The 24,103-nt window shown below is 39.9% G+C and overlaps 1 non-coding gene across 1 annotated transcript; it reads left to right on the top strand.

Moving 5' to 3' along the window:
* Window positions 1–883: 883 nt before the first annotated feature.
* Window positions 884–956, top strand: TRNAT-UGU (transfer RNA threonine (anticodon UGU)). The gene has a single exon. It is a non-coding gene; the product is annotated as a tRNA-Thr (tRNA).
* The last annotated feature ends 23,147 nt before the right edge of the window (window positions 957–24,103 follow it).

The raw sequence follows: 24,103 nt of genomic DNA, 5'->3' as shown, positions 1-24,103 counted from the left end.
GGAGGTTTTTCACCTTCCTCTGTAGCATGGGGCATGGGTCACTTGCTGGAGGATTCTCTGCTCCTTGAAGTCTTTAAGCCACGATTTGAGGACTTCAATAGCTCGGACATAGGTGAGAGGTTTTTGCAGGAGTGGGTGGGTGAAATTCTGTGGCCTGCGTTGTGCAGCAGGTCAGACTAGATGATCATAATGGTCCTTCTGACCTTAGTATCTATGAATCTATGAATTCCTGCACTGAGAGGCAGCTTGAGGCTTCTCTACTCACAAGCTCCTGTGAGCCAATTAGACCCCTGACACAGGCTAGAGTAGCACTGAGGTCTGCCCTAAGTTGCATCACAATGTCAGTGGTCCATGTGGGCCATTGCAGGGATACAGAATCACTAGAGTGTAGGCCTGTCTCAGCCATTCCCTATTTTTCCCAGGATCTGCTCCTTCAATTCTCTGTGGTACTCTCTCAGATTCCTGCTCAGAGGCTATGCAGCGCTAGCTTTGCAGCTGGAGAACAGGCTCCCTGTTCTGATGCTGCTCACCTGAGAGCTGTAGAGCAATGCTGAATCAGGCCCTCACAGACTGTGGACCTGATTCTCCTCTCATTTATCCAATCATAAAACAGGACCAACTCCAGTGATGCCAATGGGTTTACACCAAAATGAAACAGGAAACTGAGAGGAAATCATACCCACTGTGTCTCTTAAAGACAAGAAGCGAAGTAACTACATTAAAGGCTGGAATCACACTGACTGAATGATCGCATTTTACATTTGAAATTTTCCTCAAACTCTTATTGCTAAAGCAGAGCAATTATTTTTTATAAATCTCATCACACAGTGTTAATTGAGAATCTTATTTCTATGCCCTTGAGGAGAGAGGCAGCATCTTCCATAGCTCCATAGCTCAGTGGTTAGAGCACTGGTCTTGTAAGCCGGGGGTCGCGAGTTCGATCCTCACTGGGGCCTGCACTCGCTTTGCGGGGGAGGGACAGCTCAGTGGTTTGGGCATTGGCCTGCTAAACCCAGGGTTGTGAGTTCAATCTTTGAGGGGGCCATTTGGGATCTGGGGCAAAAATTGGGGATTGGTCCTGTTTTGAGCAGGGGGTTGGACTAGATGACCTCCTGAGGTCTCTTACAAATCTGATATTCTATGATTCTATGATTCCTCTGTCTTTGGAAAGCACCTTGTGCATTTGGGTGCCGCTGCAACCCAAATAAATAATACACCCGTTCAAAACTAGAAAGAGTCAGTATTCTGCACTGGAAAGAAGCCAGGCCACCTGAGGGACAGCAAGAGGTGTGAGATGAGGTGACTCTACTCTCTCCAGAGGGAAGGGAAAAAAAATAAAAGCCTTCTGTTACCATTATGCAGTGTCCAAAGGGCTGAAGATGGAAAATAAAAGATCTCTTCTCATTATTCTGGTATCTCTGTAAGGGGAAAAAGAGACCTGTTACAGCCTTCTCCTCATGAGTCAATTGGCTCCAGAGTGGAGGAAGACAGCATGATGAGACACCAGTAAATTCAGCAAGAATCTGCTATAGTCAAGTGCAGAGCAAAGCCCAGAAGTTGCTTCCCCATATGAACTTAGAAAGGGGGAGCAGGATGCCAACAACTCTCCAGGTTGTTCTGCTTCAGCTCACAATCTGCTTTCATTAGCGGGGGCAGAGGAAATGGGCCACCAGGAGTCTCTATCCAAAGAAAGCCAAGTCTCAGAAGAGGGTAAAAATGGAACACTAGCAACACCCTCCTGTGTGACACTATGATTCTGCTGCCCCTGGAATGGGAAGTAACTTTCTTCTTTGACCTCTGATGTAGGAGCAGGGAGGACGCATACTCACCAATAGCTTCCCCAACAGTCTGTCTCCACATGCTGAAGGTGTGGCAGATGCTGGAAGCCTTCTCCCACTCTATGATGGGTTGTCTTAGGTGGGAACTGGACCACCATCTGCCGTTTGCTTACATAGGTCAAGGAAGCAGGTCAACAGCAGCTTCCTCTCTCCCACTGTCCTGCCATTCCTTGTAAGAGGGAGGGAGGCAGGCTGCCAAGGAAGTGAGACCTCAGCAGTCTCCCTTCATGAAGATCCGTGGCGCAGCAAAGACTTGCAACAGGTCACACTCCCTCATGTTCACCTTGCAATCTAGAACAATAGTTTTTATTTCTATTGTCTCTTCAAAACACCAAGGTCTCTTGGTTACACCAAGGTTTACCCCCAATTTACACCCATGAAAGTGGCAAAAGAAACAGGCCCATTGTCTGTTTTAAGTAACCTTGCTTCACACTGATGAGTCAATACAGGGGCACAGTTATCTGTTATTCTCCCAGAGTATGGCTCTGTTTCAAAAATCCAAAATAGCAAAGTCTGCTGCACTGACAAGCAGAAGACCCAGATTAGAGTATTTCAGACATCAGTCTATCACAAGCCCATCAAAACCCTGTATATTGTGCAAATGCTGATAGGAGAGATGGACCAGGTGACTGAAACAATACCGCAATACAATATGTTTGCTTTTAAAAAGTTAGATAATTAAGGTAGCAATCATAATTTCCCCCCTTATGAGGATCTTTAGTTTTACTATGTTTATGGCTGGGGGACTATTTTAAAAGAAAGAACTGGAAAACAGCCATGATTCATGACAAAGGTCAATTTTTAAAAACATACAGTTGAATTATAATTAGTTGTGATTTCTAGTTACTATCTAAAATGTAGGGTCTACCCCCCAGGAGATCATTCTGTTCTGCTACTGAGATTTAGAAAACAAGCATCTGAGGTACATGCATACAATGCATGCAAGAGGTAAAAACAAAAGTCAAAATAACCCATTATCTTTGAAAGCTGGTTTAGTGTTATTTTTAATTTGGAGCACAAACAGAAATTCACAGGTGAATGCTGCCTCAGTTGGTTTCATCTTTATAAAATGGCCATCAAGTCCATATCAAACATGTGTGTTTTAGAGTTAAATCCTCTAAAACAATGAGATGAAATAAGTAATCATTTGATAGAAGTACCTACAATGAATTAGATTTGAAAATGTTGGAAAGTCATTCAAGGAATATCCTTCTTTTACCTTACACTGAAAACATAAAATTAGCCTTAATTTAAGTCAAGGTGAGGGGGGGAAGGGGGAAACAGACATTGCAGGAAATTCTTGAGTGACTATTGTTTAATCCCATTTAGGGACACTTTGAACAATGACATATATATAATGAGATATTTAAAATTCTTTGGTCAATCTCTAGCTAAAGGCTTTTACTGTGGAATGAATGAGTAATTCAATATGGACTACACAGCCTTTCACATGCTTTTATTCTTGATTTGTTAGACATGTGTAACATAAATTTTGAAACCAATCTATTAATGACTTAAATTGGAAACTGGTTTCCTTTGCTTTACATACAGCATTTCAGTAACAAGCATAATAACAGGTGGATCAATAGATCCTATTTGGTGCAGTATGTTAACATTAGTCCTGTGTCTCTATTATTGAATATTGTGTCAACAAATTTCTGTTTCAAGGAGGACGGCAAAAATATTTTTCCAGTGTCAAGGTTATTTAACCACATGAAATGGCAGACATTTTTGTATATGTGTTTTGTTTCATGCTAACCTTCTCCCTCCTCCCCCTTTTAAATAACCCATGTTTTGATCAAATCAGTGGGTAAAAATATTTTTGCATCAAATCTGTCTGCTGTCAACTCAGATTATGTTCTTTAAAATGGACAGTGGTTCTGGGAAGAAAATCAAATTTTTTTTCTCTCAGTGAGAGAAACATAAGGAAGGAGAAGGGCACTAATATAAACACAAATTTAAAAAGAGAGAGAGAGAGAGACAGAGAGCGCGCAAATGACAGAGTTTACCATTTGAAGAAGAAATTTAGCTAGGGAATTATTTCCAACCTATAGTTCTCAAACACAGCATGAAAAGACAGAAAAATGAAATTTTAGTCATTAGAATTTGACAGCTTCCAGTCATAATATGCTGGCATGTGTAACGAGAATTAAGGGGTTCTGCAGGCAGAATAAGCATTAATAATTTTTTAGGCAAATCATTTCTTTTAGCTCCATGAATCTACTATGTTGGAGGATCACTGGACACTTACAAATGACAGGTACAGCACAGCTGTTCTGTGCTTTGTATTCTTTGTTAAATAGATTTAATCTAGGGGCATTCATTATTGTTTGACTGGAACAAATTTTCCATGTCACAAATATGTAAGGGCTCTGTCCATGAAGGCACAAGAAATGAAACATGGGTACAGTCAAAATAGATCCAGTAGGCTCTTTGGCCCCCCACCTGTGAAGCACAACTTTGGCTCATTACCACAAAACCATTAACACTTTGGGGGCTCCACAGACTAAATGTTTTATGCTTGACTAACGACCTTCAGTTTCTACACAACATCAAGCTGTTTCTCCAATCATGATCCTATTTGGAAATTGGTCCACATGGAATGCATCAAACCCACAGAACCTGACAAACCCCAGACAAAACTAATGTTAAACAAAGGGAGTGAGGGATTTGTTCCTGGAGGCCAAAAGGGATGAAGTCCATGTAAACAGGCTGTAGATGTAGGGAAGGGACTCCAGTGTCAGGAGGTTGAAGGACAGAATCCTGTGCAACAAGCTGCAGCATATGGTGTGAGCTGAGCCACAGTGGCTGCTGCTGCTGGGTGTGAGGAGAGTGACCTGTTGCTTCTAAATTAGTTAGGGAAGTGGATTGGACTGAAGAATTTATGGATTTAAAGGCAGAGGAGGACTGGGATTACTTTAAGTCAAAGATGCAGAAGCTATTGGAAGCCTGCATCCCAAGAAAGGGGAAAAAAATCATAGGCAGGAGTTGTAGACCAAGCTGGATGAGCAAGCATCTCAGAGAGGTGATTAAGAAAAAGCAGAAAGCATAAAGGGAGTGGAAGATGGGAGGGATTAGCAAGGAAAGCTACCTTATTGAGGTCAGAACATGTAGGGATAAAGTGAGACAGGCTAAAAGCCAAGTAGAGTTGGACCTTGCAAAGGGAATTAAAACCAATAGTAAAAGGTTCTATAGCCATATAAATAAGAAGAAAACAAAGAAAGAAGTGAGACTGCTAAACATTGAGGATGGAGTGGAGGTCAAGGATAATCTAGGCATGGCCCAATATCTAAACAAATACTTTGCCTCAGTCTTTAATAAGGCTAATGAGGATCTTAGGGATAATGGTAGCATGACAAATGGGAATGAGGATATGGAGGTAGATATTACCATATCTGAGGGAGAAGCGAAACTCGGACAGTTTAATGGGACTAAATCGGGGGGCCCAGATAATCTTCTTCGAAGAATATTAAAGAAATTGGCACATGAAATTGCAAGCCCATTAGCAAGAATTTTTAATGAATCAGTAAACTCAGGGTTGTACCATATGATTGGAGAATTGCTAACATAGTTCCTATTTTTAAGAAAGGGAAAAAAGTGATCCAGGTAACTACAGGCCTGTTAGTTTGACATCTGTAGTATGCAAGGTCTTGGAAAAAATTCTGAAGGAGAAAGTAGTTAAGGACATTGAGGTCAATGGTAAATGGGACAAAATACAACATTGTTTTACAAAAGGTAGATCATGCAAAACCAACCTGATCTCCTTCTCTGAGAAAGTAACAGATTTTTTAGACACAGGAAACGCAGTGGATCTAATTTACCTAGATTTCAGTAAGGCGTTTGATACGGTGCCACATGGGGAATTATTAGTTAAATTGGAAAAGATGGGGATCAATATGAAAATTGAAAGGTGAATAAGGAATTGGTTTAACAGGGAGACTACAGCGGGTCCTACTGAAAGGTGAACTGTCAGGCTGGAGGGAGGTTACCAGTGGAGTTCCCCAGGGATAAGTTTTGGGACCAATCTTATTTAATCTTTTTATTACGGACCTCGGCACAAAAAGTGGGAGTGTGCTAATAAAGTTTCTGGATGATACAAAGCTGGGAGGTATTGCTGATTTAGAGAGAGACCGGGATATCATGCAGGAAGATTTGGATGACCTTGTAAACTGGAGTAATAGTAATAGGATGAAATTTAATAGTGAGAAGTGTAAGGTCATGCATTTAGGGATTAATAACAAGAATTTTAGTTATAAGCTGGGGACGCATCAATTAGAAGTAACAGAGGAGGAAAAGGACCTTGGAGTATTGGTTGATCATAGGATGACTATGAGCTGCCAATTGATATGACTGTGAAAAAAGCTAATGTGGTCTTGGGATGCATCAGGCAAGGTATTTCCAGTAGAGATAAGGAGGTTTTAGTACCGTTATACAAGGCACTGGTGAGACCTCATCTGGAATACTGTGTGCAGTTCTGGTCTCCCATGTTTAAGAAGGATGAATTCAAACTGGAACAGGTACAGAGAAGGGCTACTAGGATGATCCGAGGAATGGAAAATTTGTCTTATGAAAGGAGACTCAAGGAGCTTGGCTTGTTTAGCCTAACTAAAAGAAGGTTGAGGGGAGATATGATTGCTCTCTATAAATATATCAGAGGGATAAATACTGGAGAGGGAGAGGAATTATTTAAGCTCAGTACCAATGTGGACACAAGAACAAATGGGTATAAACTGGCCACCAGAAAGTTTAGACTTGAAATTAGACAAAGGTTTCTAACCATCAGAGGAGTGAAGTTTTGGAATAGCCTTCCAAGGGAAGCAGTGGGGGCAAAAGACCTATCTGGCTTTAAGATTAGACTCGATAAGTTTATGGAGGAGACGGTATGATGGGATAAAGATCAATTCATTGCCAAAATCATGTTAACTATTCATGGTAAATAGGCTCAATGGCCTGTGATGGGATATTAGATGGGGTGGGATCTGAGTTACTACAGAGAATTCTTTCCTGGGTATCTGGCTGGTGAATCTTGCCCATATGCTCAGGGTTTAGCTGATCGCCATATTCAGGGTCTGGAAGGAATTTTCCTCCAGGGCAGATTGGAAGAGGCCCTGGAGGTTTTTCACCTTCCTCTGTAGCATGGGGCATGGGTCATTTGCTGGAGGATTCTCTGCTCCTTGAAGTCTTTAAACCATGATTTGAGGACTCCAAAAGCTCAGACATAGGTAAGAGTTTTTTCGCAAGAGTGGGTGGGTGAGATTCTGTGGCCTGCCTTGTGTAGGAGGTCAGACTAGATGATCATAATGGTCCCTTCTGACCTTAATATCTATGAATCTATTCTTTGCTGTGCATAAACCCGTTAGCAGGCACCCTTTTTAATTCCTGCACTGCAACCCAGAACCACAGTCAAGCTCTGCTCTGCTGGGCATTGAGGTGTGTGGAATCCCTCTGGGTGAATTCTTTCTCCTTGGTCCATACCAGTATCATTTCCACTATATCTGGGTTTTACAAATCCACATTAGGCCACTCAGGGTTTGCCTCCACTACAGGTAGCCCTATTGTAACAGATCAGTTACAGAGAGAAACAAAGAGGATCCCAGCACGCTGAATACAGCATATTTCTCCACTAGGATCGTTGGCTTTTTATGAGCTCTAGATCAAACAGCTTGTTTCCAGCAGACATAACTATATATACATACAGGTCAGGACCAGAAAGCAATAGGGGATGCATTTCTTTGGCACTTATCTGCCACTATGGTACAAACTATCGGGATGATTATCTAACTCAACAAACAACCGCTAAAACTCCCCTTTGTCTTTCCCTTCCAAGCAGCCAACACAACACACCTTGTCTATGCCCTCTGCAGATGCACTGGTTCAACAATGTCCACATCCAATGCACAACTGGTTCTTAGAGTGACACCACATAATAGCTCTATGCTGCAATATATTCTTTGTGTATCCCTTCAGAGGAAGTGAAATTCATGTTGGGTCAGAGGGCCTGCATAAATCTGAGAATTAAATGATCCATAGACTTTGTGATGGCCTTCTGCCTAGGGTGAATTGTACCCTGAGTGTTTCACAATAGTAAGGGATAGGCAATGGACATGCAATACTGTCATAAGTCTCTTTGATACAGCATGTTATTTGTTATCAGTGGCTTCAGGACTATCTGTTCCGTCAACTCAGAGACCCGGTCATACCACCACCACCATGTAACAACTTCTCCTCTTCACTTTCTGCTAAGTGCTCAACTCTATTGACTATAAGCAAGTCCCCTTGTGCAATCTATGAACACTGCAGAGGGAAAAGACACAATGGTTTGACGAAATGTATGATGGGTGAACCTCCAAACCTGAATTTGGCTAGTCTTCCTCCAACCCAAAAATACCTGCAAGTTTAGCTGAAGCTTATCAGATGTTCTGAGGTTCTCTCTCTCCCCCTTTCCTCCTCTTCTGTGTGCCACCCTTCTTCCTTCCCTGACCTCCTCCTTTCTTTCCTTCCACCTGCATTCTACATCCTACTCCCGTTCTTCCTTCTCTCAGAGGACAATCTTCCTTCTGGCTCATCTTCTCTACTGGACCTGATGAAATCCTCCATTTCCTTCTGAAACTTCTCTTTCCCACAGACTCCCCTCACCATTTCTGTTCTGCCTCTAGAAGCCCTACCTTTGCTGATATTTTGATTCTCTTGCAAGGTCTCTGCCAAGCCCTCACTGACAGCTCTCATAAAACTTTACAGGGCTCTAAGATATCCCTGCCTCAAAAGGTATGCAATGTCCTGGGATACCAACAGTGGGGAGAGAAATAAATTATAGTTATGGTGCCTGCATGAGGCAACATCACAGACCATGAAGCAATGTGAGGTCATGTTTTCACTTTGGGTGCTATAACGACACAGCTGCAGCATCGCAACTATGCCACTGTAGTAGCGTAGTTTACATGCTTCCTACATTGACAGAAGGGGTTTTTCCATCGCTGTAGAAACTCTACCTTTGAGTGGTGGTAACACTGGGGGTTAAGTTGCCTAAACTATGGCACTCGGGAGTGTGAATCTGTCACACCCCTGAGTAACATAGTTAGGTTGATCTCAATTTTAAGTGTAGACCAGGCCTTAGTTTTCAGTGCTAGAGACTGGACCCTAGCTTCAGGAGGCCCAGGACAACAAACAGATTCCACTAGTGGCAACAGACACCTCTCCAAGATTCCTTCATGACACTGCATTGCCTTCTCACACTCAACTCGTCTCCTAGCAGTACACTTTATTTCCTCCTGCCTGGAGCTGGCATTTGTCTGTCCGTTAAGGTAGCTAGAGATGGCACAGGTATCCAAATGTGGGTAGGAAGCCAGGTTGTAAAGGCTATAATATAAATGTTTTTTTAAAAAAGTTTGTTTCAGACCTTTTTAAGTAAATGTGCTTTTCAGAGCCTTAAAACAGTAAAAGTGTTTTTCAGAGCAGAGCCTTAAAATAGCCAAGAACATAGAGCTAAGAACAGGTTTAAGAAACCTGAAGGGTGAGAGATGGAGTCACAGCAGACATCTTGACAACACAGATCACCACGAGAGGAATGCCAGGATTAAAACCAACAACAAAAAGGAGGGGATATCTTTGGCTGTCTCCTGTTCTCATATCTCAAAAAAATGGGTTCAGCTATAACTATTTGATTCTGGCAGTGATTTAATGGTAAATGAGAGAAATAGCATGTCCCAGAAGTAAGGGAATTTTCGAAGTGAGGTTAGATGCACATTCAATACCTTTTAGTTGACATCTATCAGCAATGCCCAATGATCTACCAACTTTTCAGTGACTAAGTAACAGGGCCTTCTGTTCCTGTCACATTTTGAGGTGCAACCCAAACCACTAAGGGGTTGCGTCACTGCTTGTCCTGCAACCCTGATTGCCTTAACATGTTCTGCTGCTGTAGCTTCCTGTTTGGACACTCTCAGCCAGCATACAAACATGTACTGAGAGTTTGTGTGCTAAGCACTCCTGGCTTAGCAACTCTGACTCAAGCAGCCTCCTTGTTACACCACGGCCACACTCTGGTCTCCACCAGCCTGGATTACTACTACCTAAGAGACCCCAACACACTCCCAGTTCCGAATTTCCTCCAAACCCTCTGCCCTGAAATGTCCAGCCTTCTCCTGAAACATCCAGAGGAGAAATAAGATCTGTTGAAGAGACAAAAGCAGAGCGTATCATTTTAACTAGTGTTAACAATCCTTTCTTTTTTTTTTCTTTGGTTAACAAAAAGACATAGGTTAAGTGACACCAAGTAGAAGGGACTGAAGGTAGAATGGGTTACAAATGAACAACAGTAAAAATATGCTTTCTAGTAGCTGAGACTTAACAAGCTACAGAAGGGGTGGCCAAACTGCAGCTTGCGAGCTGCATGCAGCTCTTTTACAGTTAAAATGTGGCTCGTGGAGCCTCTCATACTTCCCCATTCTCTGCCTATCAGACTCGGGGGGAGCTCAGGGCTACTGCCCCATGATAGGGTGGTAAGGTTAGGGGCTTCTGCACAGCAGTGGTGGGGGAGGGGTCTAAGGGTTTCAACGCTGTGGGAGGTGCCTGCCGAGGCTCAGGGCTTCAGCCCCGTGCGGCATACCTCCTGGGACTGAAGTCCCGAGCCCCAGCAGATGCCTCCTGCAGGGTTGAAGCCCTGCGGCCCCCCTCCCTGCGGTGCAGAAGACCCTAGACACATCATCCCACTACAGGCTGAAGTCCCAAGCCCCAGCAGACATGCCCAGTTCTTGAACTTCTGAAAATTAGCATATGCAGCTTGCAGGGTCAGTAAGTTTGGCCACCCCTGAGCTATAGCCTGGGTTTAAGGTAAATTTCTCACCAACCTTTAGATCCCAGAGACTTCAACCCCCTTGGTTAAAGGACCCATCTTTCTCAGCTTACAAGAGCTCTGGGCTCTTATATCTGTCTAGTGATGATGTCAAGATGGCTTCTTCATTCTCTTTATAACTTTCCAAACTCAGTTTTGTCCCCAGACTCAGGGCAACTTCATGCTGTTTTTCCCCTCCTGTGGGCTTCTCATCCCCTTGTTGATTCATATGTAAAATGGAGCTTCCATAATTTTTGGTTACCCATTGCTTAATTTCAGTAGAGATGAGTAGATGAGTCCCTTCCCTCCTGTCTGGGGGAAAACATGTTCCTCCCTGTGTTTGGTCACAGAATTTAAAGCATAATGTAATTAAATATCCATAATTCCTCATATAGTGTTAATACACACATTTCACAATGAAATTAATCACCTGTATGTTATTAGCTTTCATAAAAGACCTTGACACACTTTTATAATACAATAAGACTGTGTATGATCAATTTATTTAATTGCTTCTCATTTGAGGTTCAGACCCCTTCAAGAGGTTCTCCCCCTCTACTCGCTAGCTTGATGGCTTTGTTCACCTTTTATGTAAATGTGCCTTCATTATCTGTGCCTGACAACTAGGCTGGTCAGACAAACAAACACAATTTCCTTTATCTAAGGCAAACTGTGCTTATGCATGGCTTGTCTAACACATTAAGAACATAATTCTAGCACATTCATAACTCTTTGTATGCTCATCCCTCAAGAGTATTAATGATCAGTGAGTTGTTAGTTCTCCAGTTATATGTGACATGCCACCTTTTGGGTATATATAATGACTACAGTGTTTTAGGTGTAGTGAGTACATTAGGTCTGACAAGAGTTGCTGACACAGAGTAGGGAGCCATCAATGGGCTTCTGTGCCACTGCCCCATCCTGCCAGTTAGTGTGAGAACACTACATAAAGTTGCTGAAGTTCTGCTGACTCACTGTGGCAGGTGTGGTTTATTACCTCCACTATGGACAAAAGGGAGGTAGAAGTAACTATCTAGGGAGAGGGAACCAGGAGAAAGGAAATCCTGGAGGGAAACCCTTGGGATAGCCAGGCTCAGCGAGAAAGCCTAAGCTGAGATTTTATGTAGCTTTTTTTTTTTTTGAGTTACCAATAAAGCCAGAACCCCAACAGAGTGATGATTTTGGACTACCTGATGGGTCTGTGTGTTCTGATGAGGCTGGAGTAGGAACAGAGCTCTTCCACAGGGTCCCTTAGTTCCTAAGTATAAAAAGGCTGAACAATAATATTATGTAACCTTCATAAAATGGGTTACCAACTGGATGAGAAATAATTTCAGGAAGTCATATTTTTTGGAATAACGTTTCTCCACTGTCTGTCCAGAGTTCTGTCTAATCTAATCTATATAGTACACCCATAACCTTGGAATCGAGTTACCATTTTTTATGATATCTAGTTAATCTACCTTTTAAAATTCAAAACACAGGTCAGAGGAGCTTACAGGCCTGTGAAATAAAAACAAAAGTAAAACAAAAACCCCACACCCCTGAATCTATGCAGTGAACTACTAAGCAAGAGTTAAAATGTTCATTGAACTCCACAGATCTTTTGTCCTTCCAAAGCAGGAAGTGTGAAAGAAAAGTTTCCACGGCCCAGATATGTCTTTATTAAATCACTTAGTTAAGGTGTGGATGCCTGAGTCATAAACTTTCACACTACAGATGGCTGTGTATCTTTCATAGTGAACCTAGCTCTAAAAGATCTGTGATTTTTTATGTTATATGTTAGCTAACGATGCATATTATGAAAAAACATATAGGGCTTGATTCTCCTTGTGTACTGTTGCTCTGGACGAGAGAAAATAATTTCTAACATTCATTTAAGAGACCAGTTTCCACATTTTTTAACCTAATCTTTAATGCAATATTTATTCCATGTGAATTGTTATCAATTGGAATCTCTTTTATGATTAAAAATGTGTATCAAAATTATTGTGTATGCTACACAAATTCCTCAGTTTCATCATTTTACATCCCTTTTAAATGCTATTCTACATTTTGACATAAAAACTCATTCAATGAGAGGACAAAAAGCAAAATTTTAATAGACTGTCACCTAATCTGATGCCGCTTTGAACGATCTACAAACATCTGATGCTAACATATACCTTCATTTATTCTTATGCGTTTAAAAACAATCAGATGTTTTAAATAAATGTTAATTTTTTGGATAATTTGATGCTGTAAAAATACTTGGTGACTGATCTGAACCATTTTTTATGGAACATCCCCTGAACATAAGGCCTCACAACATAAAAGCTGACAACTTTGACTATAGTGAGTCGACCATCAATGCTATAATAGCTTTAAGAGCTACAGTAAAACTCCTATTTACATTTTGAGTGCAAGCACATTCCCTAAACACATTCATTTCTGAATCAGATAAAAGAGCATGAAGTGACGCCCGTTTGACTGACAGATAGTTATGTGGCAATGGGCTGAGGTACAATTGCTAAGAAGGATCAATAGCTAAAACTAGCATTAACACTTCATTTATTTGAACAAAGAACATCTTGTTCACATTTTCTTTAACCAGTTGAACATTTTTATACAAGCACAAATTGTTCTCTAAGGCAATTATGACTGACTGTATGTTTAAAGAAAAACAAAGATAATTTATAGGCAAGGATTTTCTGTAGTACACCTATCAAGATAGTCTCTCTCCTGTGGGCAACAGCAGCTTCACACAAACTTGTAACTACCAGAAGTAGTAGTAGTAGTAGTAGAAGAAGAAGACAAAATTGTTGTTATTATTAAAATGGGGTACAATGACTTCCATTCATTAGGGCAAGATCTCCAGCAGGGGTAAACTGATGCAGCTCCACAAGGAACGAGGCGGACTTTGCATGACTGGGGATCTGATCTCACATTTTTAAAACTCTCTAAATGCTTCTATGCAAGTGTCAGCTATTGAGTCTCTTTGTGAGATGTAACAGCACATCAGGCTGGATCATAGACAAATCCACACATTCTTATTTATGCCTTAGAACAGAGCTGACTAAACATGTTGACCCAAAAGATAAAACATGTTGACCCTAAGGGTCATGGAAGGACTACATTCTATGGACAGAGGGAGGGACAGAAGCAGCAAAAAAAAGGAAGTAGAAGGCAGAAAGAAAAAAGGTGGAATGACAACAGGAATTGTCCAATACCTCCTGTCTTTGTGAATATAAGCCATGTCTATACAATCAAATTGTTCCATCAATCTTTTATCACAGACTCCAGAATTGTACATAGAACCGGTTATTAGCCTAATGTCTAACAGACCTATAGTGTGCTGCTCACACCTTTTTGTGCTGTGGTAACAATCAGATTGTCTTGTACTACATGCCCAACACCAGAAGCAGTGACTGTCTAAGCTGGTTTGCCAGATCCTCACTGAGACAACTTCATATTCCAGGATGCAAACCATACAAACCTGGTATTTTTTTCAAGGTTTAGGTATTATTTTCAGAAAACAATGCTCAGACATACTCATTGTCATCCTCTATAGTACATATATGTGGTACCTGCAACACACATAAACATTGGAAAATACTGTGTTAAAAGAACTTTAAAGTTGCAAACTCAAGAACTCAAAAGTTAGGACAATGCCATAATTAAGGCTGCCCATGCTAACTTAAACACTGAAAAGAACAGAAAATTCATTGTGTGGAACCATATTGACCTGCCATCCCCACCTCCAAGTCAGCAGCAGGGTTTGGATCACAGCACAGTCCTCTACCACTTAAGCTAACGGAGCTAGTACCATAGTAGGCTGTTACCTTCTATGTGGACCTGCTATTACAGGGTAATGGAGAGACATTTTGCCAGTGGATTTTCAAAGCTATTTGCTAGACAGCGAAGGAATGCTGGGACTCATATTCTAGGTCCTGGAGAGGAGTGTGGTCTAGTGGTTACAGGCCCTTTGCCCCTCTCCCCAGCATCTAATTCTTCCATTCTGCTCATATCTCCCTTCTCCCCAGCTCCTAGTCCTGCTAAAGCATTTAATAACCTGTGCAAAAATTAAATAAGATCCTTATCACCACACTATAATCCCTACTACTGCTCAGTAGCTTTTGACCTCTAAATTCCCCAATTTTTTTTTTTTCAGACTCAGTGCTAAGTTTACTAGCATCTCCACACTTATTGGCACCCTGACTAGCTGTAACAAAGTTTTCTCACACAAGGAAGCGCTGGTCTGCTTTGCTGGTAACTCACTCTGTTACTACTCTCATAGTAATTACCATCTCTGTTTTAACTGCCCTTTTAATTTCAGACCATATGTCCAGCTGATGGTCTGTAGTGAACATCCCCCAGCAAGTACCCAATCACTCCTATCCATTCGACCATTTGTCCATTGTTGCTAGTTAAAATACATCTCTGTAACTTTTGCACCCTGTCTGCATGCTCATGCACAGCCCATTTTGCTCATGGGTTTCTCCTTTTCCCAGTTCCCACAGCCTATAGTATTGCCTCAGCTATACACTACTACACCTGATCTATACTTCTGTTTTTAGTACATAATCTTGCCAGCACATGGCACAAGTAGAATTTCTGAGAGTCACCCACAGATTAATTTGTTCCATATGATTGGGTTCTGCATGCTCCACTGTGCTCTTCCTTATTTTGGCTAAAATTCTATCTAAGATCCCCACCAGAAGTAACCTGGCAATCAAAATATTGTGTGGTTCTCAGCACATCAGCTGCACACTCTGCTACTTCATGTTACCTTCTGAAATAATCTCCTACTGCCATTTTCCCTCAACGGTCAGTACTCTTTCCCTACATCCTTTCACTGCACTACCAATGTTAGTATTTTATGCATATTGGGAAACAGCTTGATGAGAAGAGCCAGTCAAAAATGTGGACCAAAAAACTGTCAATAAAACTTGCACAATTTTATTTGGTCTGTTTTTTTCAACATTACTAACTATGAGGTTTCAAATGTTCATTTAACAAGACCACTGAGATGCATTTTATGAGCAAGTTTAGAAGGAGACTGGTTGTGGTTTCATCCAAGTAACAAGTGCTAAAAAGTTAAATATTTTCAGTGTAATGGGCAGGTTTTGCAAGCTCCTTCTGAGCATGAAACAGTCAGATCACCCTGGGAAGAGCATATCGAAAGACACACTTCACATGGTTTCCTGTAGAATTTTACAAGTCATACACTATAAGAAATTTACTGTACAATCATCTCTTCTGTAAAACAAACATTGAAGAGGTGGTATTTGCCTAGATTCATCCTTATAATAAGGTTCTTGTAATAGCACTCTGTCTGATGTAATAAATTTCTAAAAATTGACTCCCAAGCACATTAATCCTTTTCATCAGCTGAACGTGTGCTTGCTGTGTGATGTTGTGGCTAAAAGGGCTAATGCTATCATGGGATGTATAAACAGGGGAATATCAAGCAAGAGTAGGGAGATTATATTATCTCTGTGTTTGACACTGGTGTGACCACTACTGGAGTACTGTGTCCAGTTCTGGACTTCAGGAAGGATATTGAGAAACTGAAGAAGGTTCAGAGATGAGCCACAAGAATGACTAAAAGATTGGAAAATATTTCTTATAGGAAAGACTCAAGGAGATCAATTCACATAGCTTGTCAAAGGGAAGGTTAAGGGGTGATTTGATCACTGTCTGTAAGTGCCTATTTGGTAAAGAGAAATTTGATAATAGATGGTTCTTCACAGGTCGAACACAATCCAATGGTGGCAACCTGAAGCTATGTTCATTTGGACTAGAAATAAGGTGCGAATTGTTAACAGGGAAGGTGATGAACACCTTACCAAAGGCTGCTGGATGGATTCTTCATCACTGGAATTTTAAAATCAAGACCGGATGTTTTTCTGACAGAGATACTATGATTCAGATTCAACCACAGCTACTGGACTTGAAGCAGGAACTAATTCAGTCCTGTGGCCTCTGTTAAGCAGGCAGTCAGACTAGACGACCACAATAACCCCTTCTGACCTTAAAATCTAAGAAACAGTTTTCAACATACAGAGTCAATACATAGTCCAGTATTGGCATTAGTATAACTTCCCTGGTTTACAAAGAGTAGAACATCTGAAGGCCCTGAGGATGGCATTATAATGAACATGGAATTTTAGATTGATTTGGGTTTGGTTTCCATGGCTGCTGAAATTAATTCTTGCAGCTACCCCCTGCCTACTTTGCGTGTGTATTGCTCCTGAGAGAGGCACTGCATACTCAATGTTCATGAGACAGACCCCGAGGAACGAAGCTCTCTGTATCGGTACAATCTTGCCACCAAGAGTGGTGTTCATTTTTGCAGCCTGTTGCGCTGACTCTTTAATCAGTCCTTCAGTTAGAAGTAAGAGAGTAAAAGGGCCTGTAGAAAGATTCCTCTTACCTCTGCCTCTCTCTGGTCTCTCCTAAAAAGTGTGCTGCTGTGCCCTTTCTTTTGTTTGCTCTGGCTCACTTGCCCTCCTCCTCGCTCACTCAGCATTGCTTACAAAGTAGGAGCAACAGGCTGCGAGAGCAAATGTTTCCAAAGAGCGAACACTTTATACTGCTGCAGTGCAGACAACTTCACTCACCAAGGCCAGTCTCTACAATGAAGCAGCTACACCCTGCAAGCCTGCAATGTGGATGTCTTGCATTGGTGCAAAATGGGGCCTACATCAATGTGTCCTATGTGGGTTTGAACAGTGCAAGCCCCATCTTACATTGATGAAGTGCTTTGATGTTGTGGGTTTATACTGATATAGCTTGCTTCGTAACTGATACAGCTGATATAGCTAACTATCCTGGTACAAGCATCCTTAGGATAGACAGCCTTAAAGAGTTTTATCTAAGGAGAAGCACTAAGCTTCTCAAAGGACTGAGCCTACAATAACTCTCAAAGGAGTGGGACACATCCAAAAGGAGTGGGAGAATAACACCCCATTGCACATTATATAAAGGTTCCCAGCCATCTGTGTACCCACTGCCATACTGCAGATGTGCATAATATCTTATAGAACAAAAAAAGAACAGATCTCTGCACTGAGAAACTAGCCATTCAAAACCAGACAATGCGGATCTGCATAGTTACAAACACTATGGCCCTTCCCCTGGCTCATCCCCAGTGCTATCCTCGTAACTGGACTACATGAATCCAGCACACAGACCACTCCTCTACAAGCAGGGGATGCAAATATCCCTCCTTTTTACCTGGCCTTTCTCCTTCATAGCTTCATCACTGTGTTCAATTGATGCAGATGGCTTTGTGTGAGGCCTGTTTGGCTGAAAGTGAACCAAAGGAGAGAGGAGCCATGGGGAAGGCAGGGTGGATGGAAGGGAACACACTGCAGCATTATGTCTCAGCTTTTAGCTGAGGTTGGTGGATTTGCTCTCTTACCAATCATGCACTTCATCTGCATGAAGCTGATTATTCAGTCTTCATCAGGATAAAGTCAATTTCACCCTTAATATGTTTGGATGTTGACGTGAAAGCAGTATGAAACTAGGCCCTCAATCCTCTAAAGCAGAGTTTTTTAATGACCGGTCCGTGGACTGACGCTGGTCCCTAAGATCTCTCTGACACAGCTTAGGAAGGCAGCAAGCCAGTTCCAGGTATCAAAAAGGTTGAGAAACACGGTTCTAAAGAGCTTTGTGTGGGCAGATCTCTGTGCAGTGCTCATTGCAAGATCAGGGCATATGTTGGTTATAGGGACTGAAGAGCAGCAGAATTGGTAGATGCCAAAAGCCACACAAAAGTAAAAGTAGAAACACTTTACTGTTAACTCTTGAAAAATCCTGATTTCAGACTGAATGAGAAAATTGTGATTGCTGTGTATGGTTGGTTGTTTATTCTTGTGTGTAATATTTCATTTATCCTAAATATTAATCACTACTCTATACCCAGTAAAAATGAGTCACTCTCATTCCAAATTAATGCAGAATCATCTTCTTAATGGCTTATGGTCGACACAAATATGCCTCTATCTTGAAGACCTCAGCAATATACAAATAAAGCTTCTGTTAAAATTCATACATAATCAAAACAAATTGAATATCCACTCTTATTTCCATAGGGAACAGAGCTATAAAGATTAATGCTCGACAATGATACTTAATTAAAGCTTATTTACTTTGTAAGTACTTCCGTGTTTCAAAGAGTATTCTTCTCTCATGGAGCAGGAAGCAGTAACATGTTCCAGAGCCATCCAGCAATCATAGATGGAGGAAACTTGTTATGACCACAGTGCAACACTTACAGCGAAACTGACAAACTGTCTAGAAAAATTTTTCATATTAAAGAATTCTGATGTTAAAGAATTTAAATGCATTTTAATTGACTTTTCAAACTTCCAGCTTTTAATTCACAAACACACCTGAACACAATGACAATAATTCATTTTGATATGCATTATTCTCTCTGATGGCATGTTGTTTTGCACATGCCCACGTACATGCATGCACACACACAGCTCTTTCCGTTCTTCTAATACAAAACAAAAGCTTGTGCTCTTACACAGAAGAACCAAAAAAGTTTCTTTTCCTTGGGCTCTAGTCAGTGTAGTGTTCTCAATTTTTATTTATTTATTTTTTTTACAAAAATAAACTTAAGTACTTCAGTGAAATTAGATGAATTGGTTTAGGTATGAATGGAGATATTGACTTGAGGAATCAAAAGGAGCAGGGAAGAAAATTGCATGTAACAGAAAAAACACTTCCATTCTTTTTTGCTGAGGTTAAAAATTACAACAAGGCAATACTGGAATACTAGTTTCTAAGAGAGGATTTAGCTCTAAAACGTAGGGACTGTAGGGGTATATGTTGCCAACTCTTATTTCTCATTTGTATGAACACTCAACTCCCCAACACAGTACATTCCATAACAGTTGCATTAGTCATCTACCGCTATAAGCTGCTTAAGATGCACAAATAAAATTGCTTTATTAGGTTTGTAATTAACATGGCCAATATCATATTCTACAGGAAGCAAACATTCCAAATATATGTATTTTATTTCTTCTGACAACTGACAAAGTATATTTTACTACAGAATGTTTTATTGCTTCTTAACTATTCGTCCTACCAGCCTACATAGAAGATTAATGAATATAACTGCATACAAACTAATTTTAATGCTTTTAAAATCAATGGTGAACAAAATGTTGTTTAGATTGTTTTTCAAACAACTAAATGCATCTGATCCTTTGAGGAAAAATAATTACTTCTTGTTGCCATAGACAATCCATTTCTTTATTCTCCCATTTTAGATTTACCTTACTTAGACATCTTTACACTAGTTGCCATACAAACAGTTAAATATTTGAGCAAGTAGGAGAATATAGTTATTAAGCATCCAATCGATATGATGCCACTTCTACTAATAGGCTAACAGTAGGGAGGGAAGGAGGTGGGTGGGGGGAAGAATGAATTCTTTTTTATTAAAAAATTAACAAATAGGATATGCAAGTTTGCATGATTAAGTATGTCTTCAAGGAAATATTTTAGAAAATAATTTATATAAATGGTGTACAAAGATCCTTACAAAGAACAGCTGTTACAATCCATATTTAGATCATTGTTCTTTTATCCATTCTATGAATAACCACCAGCGTTTGCTATTTTCCAACACAACATCACATATAATCTTTTTTTTTTTTTTTTTTTTTTTGCAAGTTTCAAGTGCTATAAATCACTGGGAACTTATGTACACCTAATTTATGCAATCTTATTGCTAGTAAGGAAATCATCATTCTTTAGTGTTTTGTACCCCTGTCATTCTCTCCCAGTGCATTTCTTTATTACCACAGGCACCACAACAGTTAAGAGTTTCTCAGCATTTATATTATTGAGAACAATTTTAAAGGTATATAACTCAGCCATAAAAATTAAAATCACTGTCTGAAGGAGTCTGTGAATTACACACACAGACACGTACGTATACGGATTTCAAATCCTTATTTCCCCCCCCACTTTTACTGCTGGAATGTTAAAACATCTTTATTTTTTTAAAGTAATTTTGTAGGCCATCAGTCCGTAATAGCTTACAAGAGTGGTAGTGGGTAGAGTCAAAGGAGAACAAAAAAAACCCCAAACCAACAAATGACTGAGGTACTGAAATTTAAAAAGCAGCCTCAACACATGTATAAAAGCCACTTTTCATAAGAAGTTGCTATGTATTCCGGAGTATGTTTCAGAAATACAGAAAAGTGCATAATACACAAGTGCATACTATTATTCATAGGCATTCACAACACACATCTTCTGTGATGTGTGTTATGAATCCATATTAAGAGTAATACAGAAACTTGGCTAAACGTGTTCCTTTTTACCTAGTCCACAATATAGCATACACACTACTCTTGCTATAGAGCAGTGTAGACCACTGGACTAGAGACCATTCTGGTGCATGCTCTGAATATGTATTTATTTATATTTATAAAAACATGTTTCTATTGGGAGTTATGCCTGTACAAAGACTGCCGCTTCAGACGTATGTGTTACAACGGCATGAGAGGGTTAAGCACAGACTTTCCTTCCTTTCATGAATTCAGGCAGCCTTTTGGAAAGATGTTTTCGAGGAATATTTATTTAACCTTGCTTTAAACCACCTGGTCCAGTAAAAATAATAGACATGAGTGGCCTTGTAATTTCTTAAAAGCACAGCTATTTAATTTAAGTACCTATACTTTTTATCCTGATTTTTTTTTTTTTTTGTATTTGCGATGTAAATGATGAACAGCAATAGAGGCAAGAGAATCTGAGCACAAAAATACAGTTCCAGCCATTTCAACCAGAAATTAAGTAAAAATCAGAAAAAAAAAAAAAGATTAAATTTCAACTTTAAGGTAATAAAAGATGGATATGGAAGCGCCAATGAAATCTGCCGAAACGAAATTTCAGAAGCACGGCTTTCTCATCTTGAAATGTTAGACCTATAAAAGCTGCCCATAAAATTAATCTACCTGGAGATTTTCCATGTTAAATCAGCTCAGAAATAACTTTTAAGCACTTATGGTATTCTAGCTAAAATCCATATTCTCCTGTTGTCCATATATCAAAATACTGCATATTTTGAAAAATAGTATCAGAGCTGCACTGTAATGTTTGTATTATAAGAAAGAACAGTAGTAAAGTATATCACTTTCAGAGAGATTTGATATTTGTTAGCATTCTCTAAAATACAACATTGGTCTGCAGCATGGAAGTGGGGGGAATAAAAGATCCTGTTAGAAGATTCCTAGATCTATTTTTCTATGCTGATTTGATAAAAATAACCCAAACTGACATTATTTGATCAGAAAAGGAATCTGTACATTTTAATTACATTCGCTTGTACAGCTCGCCCTGTTAATTCTGAGTTAGTGTTTTAAATACTACTATATCCCTCACTGAGATTGCCTTGCAATTTTAAGGCAAAACCATGTTAATTTTGGAGGGAGGAAAGAGAATACATATAATTGTCACTCCCATTGTTTCGGGCTGGCTGGCTGTAGACAGAGCAAGTGCATCTTTCAAACTGTACCTACAAATGAACCTGTACCTTCAAATGCTATTATTTCCCATATTACCATAGGTTTGACATGATCTATTAACATAAACTCTTATATTCCACTGGGACAAGAATAAAAAAGACACACAATATGTGAGAGAAACAGTGAAATAACTTCCAAGTAAAACAACTCTATTTTATTTTAAATCCTTTTCCAGTTGACCAGATCTGGAAAGAAAGTGAATTTAAAACACACCGATAATACACTAATTAACTTTGTTCGAGTGAGACTTTAAAAAAATTTAGTATGAACTATACAATGTTCTGTCTGAATTTGGTTTGTTTCTCCTTCAAAGCCATCTTTAAGAAGCAGAAGTAGCCCCAGATATAAGTGGGTTAAAAAAAGAGAGAGAGCTGCAGATTCCATACATTTGGGCTCTTTCCAAGAACTTTGTCACATCTTGCAGTTTCTCAGCTTTCAAATAAAGGGGTCTTAGACCTTCCAATCATGGAAGTATTCTTGCCTCTGTAAATCAATGTATTGTTACTATGTAAAGCCAGCCTTGCAGAAATCTGTCTACAGCCAGCCAGCCAGAAACAATGGGAGCAACAATTATATGTATTCTCTTTCCTCCCTCCAAAATTAACATGGTTTTGCCTTAAAATTGCAAGGCAAACTCAGTGAGGGATATAGTAGTGTTCAAAACACTAACTCAGAATTAAACAGAGAGTGAGCTGTAAAAGGGAATGTAATTAAAGTGTACAGACTCCTTTTTTGCTCACATAATGTCAGTTTGGGTTACTTTTATCAAATCAGCATAGAAGATCAGGCACAGAGTCAACTGAATGTTATAGGAAATAAATTTAGGGTGAGCATTAGAATTTTATCAGGATAGGATGGTCAGACAGCAAGAAGTTTCAGGCAAAATTATTGAAAAGTTAAGGGATGCTTCATGGTTCAAATTCTGATCTCAGTTATCCCAGTGTATATCCTGAGGACTTCAGTAAAAGTGTACCTTGCTTACCTCAATAAAAAAGCATATTCATAAAGTTACTCTGAATTTACTCTGATGTAACCAAGTTCAGGATCTGGCCCAATGGCTTTTTCTGGATACCTGTATTAAAATATATTTTGCATTCTTATTCCAAATGATTATAACTCACATTACATTTTTACATCTGTAAACACACATGAACGTGAATGAAATGCTAGACTCCACAATTTAATAACTGCACAAAGCATGGTGCCGTATAGTGTGTTGTTAATATGTTTCATATTTCTGAATCTGGAAGCTCTGAGCAATTTAAACCTGTTCACTTACATTCCTGACACATTTATACACAGATCAGGTTCAAAGGTGGACATTCTTTGATGTGAAATCAAGGTGCTACAGAATTCTGCAGAAACTATAGAAATACCTCCACAGATTTTGCCAAAAAACCTCAGCAGATTTACATTGGCCCTGCCAATGACTTTCTGTTTAACTTGTAATCAAAACAACTCAAACCCAGTTACTGTTTGCATATCTGCCAAGCCTCTCAATTTCAGCAGTAGGCAGCAGACTCTCAGTATGACAGCCTGTCTTTCAGATTCAAGCTGAATCTGCCAAGGCTCCACTACAGAGGCAACTGGTAAATTAAATGCCAACAAGCAAGGACATTCATGTACCTTTATACACTGCACATGAAGAGACATCACAGGCCTCTTCATTCTAATGGGCGCTTTGTGTATTTTGGGCTGCAAAGTAAAGAGTACCTCCTCTTATGCATAATGAAGCCATTACATATATATCAGCTTAGCTGTATCTCTAATTCCACGGTCACAAATTCGCTGACAAGTTTTCTTATTACAATAATACATAAAATTCTTCACTGTCAAAATGAGGCCACGAAAAAATCAAACAATGCAAGAGAAACCCACTTTTAATTGCTCTTCTGTCT

Source organism: Eretmochelys imbricata, chromosome 6 (genome assembly GCF_965152235.1).
Source record: "Eretmochelys imbricata isolate rEreImb1 chromosome 6, rEreImb1.hap1, whole genome shotgun sequence".
Taxonomy (NCBI): Eukaryota; Metazoa; Chordata; order Testudines; family Cheloniidae; genus Eretmochelys; species Eretmochelys imbricata.
This window is presented reverse-complemented; position numbering and strand designations above follow the sequence as displayed.